General features: G+C 41.4%; 1 long non-coding RNA gene across 1 annotated transcript; it reads left to right on the forward strand.

Moving 5' to 3' along the window:
* Positions 1-888: 888 nt before the first annotated feature.
* LOC148296628 (uncharacterized) lies at positions 889-3,444 on the forward strand. The gene is made up of 3 exons (XR_015834050.1): positions 889-1,277; positions 1,393-1,518; positions 2,402-3,444. It is a non-coding gene; the product is annotated as an uncharacterized LOC148296628 (long non-coding RNA).
* Positions 3,445-4,852: the final 1,408 nt, after the last annotated feature.

Below are 4,852 nucleotides of genomic sequence, written 5' to 3' on the forward strand. Positions count from 1 at the left end.
TGAGACATAAAAATGGACTTCTCAATGGCTATTTTGGAATTGGTCTTGCGTCATTTGAAGAAAAAATGAATTTTTAGTGGAATTTCAACGTAAGGGCTAAGCTGGCTGGAACTGTGCAGTTCCTGCGGCATGGGCTGTTTTAAGAATCTGTTTGACATGCTTCCCTAGCTCGAAATGTAACGAAATTTTGGGAAAATGAAGCTTGATATGTCTAGTTCTAATCTGGAAAGTTTGGGACTTGTTGGTTGTAAGCTTGATTTCTAGTGATTTTTTAAACGTGGGATGTTCTAGCTAGAATGGTTGGAAAGCTTATGTATAAGTTTTGCTTGGCATGTTGCTTTTGTTTGAGAATTTGGCATGTCTTTTCTATTGGCATTGAGTGCTAATCTGAGTATTGCTAGAGCATGTCCTTGAGCAATATTGTCGTGAGAGCATGATGTTGAAAGGTATTGTCGTAAGAGCATGAGTTCTTCAATTTTGCTTGAAATGCCCGAATTGCTTGGAATGCTTGAATGAAATGAAATTTCTTGGCATGTGGATTGGTATCACACCCTGTGGATTTTGTCAAATGCTTGATAGATGAGTTTGCTTGCACTTTGAGAAAAATATTCTTCCAGCGCCTCCCTTTGTGTATGAGTACCTTTCCGGCGTCTGATTTTGGCTAATGTATTCTCTTGTTTAGAAGCTCCAAATCATGAGAAAGCATGAGAAGTCTAATTTTCTAGGATTTTGATAGCATGAAAGTGAATCTTGGCCTCTTGCAACTTGTCTTTGGAAAAAATTATGCTTCAATAGCGATTATGCTTCCAGCGCCCCCTTTTCATTTACGAGTTCCCTTCCAGCATCTAATCTGGCCAACGTGCTCTCTTGTTTCTTTTTCATACTTGATTGAGAGGTTCCAAAGCATGAGAAATGTCATCTTCTTACTGATTTGTTAGGAACTTGATGGTATGAAGGTGAGATTTTGGTTGCTCACACCTTGTCTTGCGATATGAAGGCTTATGGAAGATTTGAATTGTTTGACCAGAGAGACTTTGGATGAGACAGAGAACAAGCTAGTTGTTGAGTTCTTCATCCTCGTGGGGTTTTGCTCTTCGTTTTGGCAGCCAAGCACCAAACCCCTTCGACCTATTTTGTCATCGTTACAACAATGGTACTCACGGCATGGGTGCTAGCTAGGAAGGGCTCGCATAAGCTTTTTGGGTTTTCTTCTTTTCGATTTCTTTCTTTTGCAAGCTGCTGGAAGAGTGCTAAAGGATTGCAAAAAGAAATCCCTGGTATGGACCACATCATTTCCTTTTCTCCATTTTTCTTCCCCCTTTTTATCATGTGTTGGCCCCTTTTTAGCTGGTGAAAAGGCTAAACCTTGCACAATGCGCTTTTTCTATGTAGGTGTATACGTTTCAGACACAGGTAGGGGAAAGGCAAGTGCCGGAAGCTTTGACGTTTTTGCTGCTGGAACCTCCAAATCCTCCAGCCTTCTAACTCGGATATTTGAACTTCTGCTTTAATCCTTTGGTAAGTAACTCTGCCAATTTGAATATTCCAGGAATGAGCATAGACTGGTGTTTGGCCTAGGCTCACTTTTCTTGTGAACACATGCTTGATTAACCTTGGACCTTCGTTTATGTTGTGGGAAATAGAAATTGACAGAATGCATGTTTTGCAATGCTTGAATTTTTTGCATTTTTGAGAGAGAATTTTGCTTGCTATGGGAATTGCTTGTCAATGAGAATTTTTCTTGCCATGGGTAAATTGCATGTTGCTTGGGCATTTTCTTGAGCGTTTCCTTTGGCATGAGCTTGACTTGTCATGCTTGAGGTACAATTTTGTGTGTGCTACGTTCTTGGCCCCCTTCTTGATTGTTGTTGAACTATATGCATCGAGAGCGTATGCTTGTAATCGCATGATTAATATGTAAGATCAGAGGCTGTTTGAAAGCTTGAGGAAAGCACAATTGGTTTCTTTTTTATGAACTTAGAGTTTGGTCATAGATGACTATTTATTTTTTGGCTTTCTAGGGATATATATAAACATGTGTATGATGGGTCGGCAAGAATGCTGTGTAACTCATAGGGATTTTATTTTTGTGAAAAAGGTTACTATGAGGTAAATAGTATTCAATTTGTAGCACTTGCTCTGTGAAAAAGGGTTTGTTGGAATGATTGATTGAGCATGGAATGGGAAATTTGCTCATCATGAGGTCGAGTAATAGATTGCATGATGCTTCAAAAATATTTTTTGTTTATGCATTTCTCTTGGCATGAGATAGCTTGCTTTGCTTGGCTTGTAAAGTTCATATGGCTTGCATGCTAGTGTGGAGATTGCTTGGCTTTAACACAGAGAACTAGCTTTATGCTTTGCCATTTTTCAGCATATTCTTTGTTGGCAATTCTTGCAGGGATTCATCGCTTGTCAAGACCTGCCATGGCATCCACCAACCCGTCGTCAATTATTAGTGACCACCTTTATTCACTGGATGATAAATTGAAGAGGGGAAGACCCCCTCCATTGCTCAAGAATGCTTGTGAACATGTTGCAGTAGGCGAAGAGCCAGTGTCGTCTTGTTGCGTCTGTATCATTATGGCTCGGGAAATTCCTCCTCTGTGACTTTTCCCAAGATTGTCTGCATGCGCAGGTGTTCCCCTTGGCTTTAGCAATAGCGCATGGCGGCATGATTCCCATAGCCCCCATGTTCTTGGGACATCCGATGCAGGGGCAGACAATGCCATGCTCCTTCTAGCAGTGCTGCCTCATACTCCTCATCTTCTTGGAACATCCGAGATGGCTGCTGACACTGCCCTGCACCTTCCAATAGTGCTGCCTTCTACTTCTCCTCTTCTCGGAACATCCAACATAGTTGCCGGCACTGCCCTGCACCTTCCAGCAGTGCTGCCTCCTACTCATCCTCTTCTCGGAACATGCGACATAGCTTCCGGCATTGCCATGCACATTCCAGCAGTTCTGCCTCCTACTCATCCTCTTCTCGGAACATGCGACATAGCTGCCGGCACTGCCTTGCATCTTCCAGCGGTGCTGCCTTCTACTTCTCCTCTTCTCGGAACATCCGACATAGTTGCCGCCATCGACCTGCACCTTCCAGCAATGCTGCCTCATACTCCTCCTCTTCTCGGAACATTCGCCATAACTGCCGGCACCGCCCTGCACCTTCCAGCAGTGCTGCCTCCTTTTATTTCGCAAGTTGTTTTCTTTGGCTTGGGGTCAGTTGGCTCGGTGCACAGCTTCCATCTTCCTTAATACCATAGGATGTACTAATTTTCAGCATGTGTAACTTTGTTTTTGCGATGGCTGTGTACTTTTCAGATAATCTAACGACTATGTCGTTATGACTTTGTAATGTACTACTGAACCGCTGGAACTTGCATTAATTTCTGAATGCTTGAGGCATGTTGTAATCCGTACATCTTATATATATATTGCTTGGTTGGGAGAATTTGCTCTTGTGAACTTCTTGAAACTTTTCTGACAGGTTGGCAAACCTTAAAAACAAGGTATATGCTGCCGAAATTTTGACTGGACCTTTAAGCTAAATCTTCGATGCATTGCTTTTTAAAACTTTTGCAAGACTTGTCTACTCATTTGGCTTGAAATGCACCCTCTTGCCGTGCCTTAAAAGGGTCAAGCCATTGTATGCATGATTTTCACGAAGGCTCCTGTAAGAATTCCCGGATGTCGTGGAGTTTTGAATTGCTTATTGAAAGGGTACAATGGTTTCATTGTTCCAGCACCTCAAGAATTGCATGCCTTTTTTGTAATAGCTTGGCTTTGCATGACTTATGTTATTTTGCTTAGGCATGATGCTTGTTGACAGTTCGGGATCCCATCTAAGTGGCTTTGCTTGGTATAGTTACTGCTGAAAGGCCTAGTTTTGTAAAGAAAAGTTTGCTTGTCTATTTTTTTTTTTCAAAGAACATGTTTTGCAAAACAGAAGAAGGTAAAAGCAAGGGAGAATTCTAGAGGCTTTTCCCTTTTCCAAAATACTCCATTCTCATTGCAAATATCGTCTCACACCTTGGCATGCCATAATGGTGGTGCATTTTACAAAAGTTGTGAAAGCATAGGGTGAAAATACATAAGAAGTTCATTTTTGAAATAAATTTGAAGAGCCAAAAACAAAATGATAGGTGCAAAAGCAATTCAGCAATAATAAGACTTTGAGCCACTTTGCATTGATGAATACTCCAATCAAGCCCCCAAGTATGAAAAGGACCAAGAGGTGTGCATGACTTGCAATAGCATGAAAGCTTGACATCGCTTCAAAAATTCTGATTGCTTGGTAAAAGAAACTTCATCTTGACAGCATTTAGGTTCTTCCAGCAGTATTATAGCATTACCTTCGCAATATTTTCCTTCCATTTGCCATGAATTGAGATGTTTTCCTTCTTGAGTAAAGCATAGTGCTTGGATTTCTTGACTAAGGCTTGGGGCTTGATGATGCTTGATTATGGAATTGTGGCAATTGAGACATCCCGATAGCCTTTTGGTTTTGATTCCTAAACTTGGTCATTGGAATGGTCAAGGCTTAGAAAGTGATTGAGATGCTGGAGCATATCAGTTATGGCAACTTTGGTATTGTTTGTTGCAGCTGTTGTGAACATGTTTTAGGAACCAAAAGCTCATGCTTGGCTATTGAAGTTCGAGCTTTGCATGTGGTCACTGCAGCAAATGTGTTAGGTTATAACAGCTTGAGTTCTTGGCAAGTGATGGCAAACTTGGAGGTCATAGTGACATAATTGGAATTTCAAGGAGATTTTTGGTCTGGGGATAGTGGTTTTGGCAATAATGGATTCTCAAGCTCATTTGGGGTTTTGGAATTGCTGCCGTGGTGATT

The sequence above is a fragment of the Prunus avium genome, chromosome 2 (genome assembly GCF_965620075.1).
Source record: "Prunus avium chromosome 2, drPruAviu1.hap1.1, whole genome shotgun sequence".
Taxonomy (NCBI): domain Eukaryota; kingdom Viridiplantae; phylum Streptophyta; class Magnoliopsida; order Rosales; family Rosaceae; genus Prunus; species Prunus avium.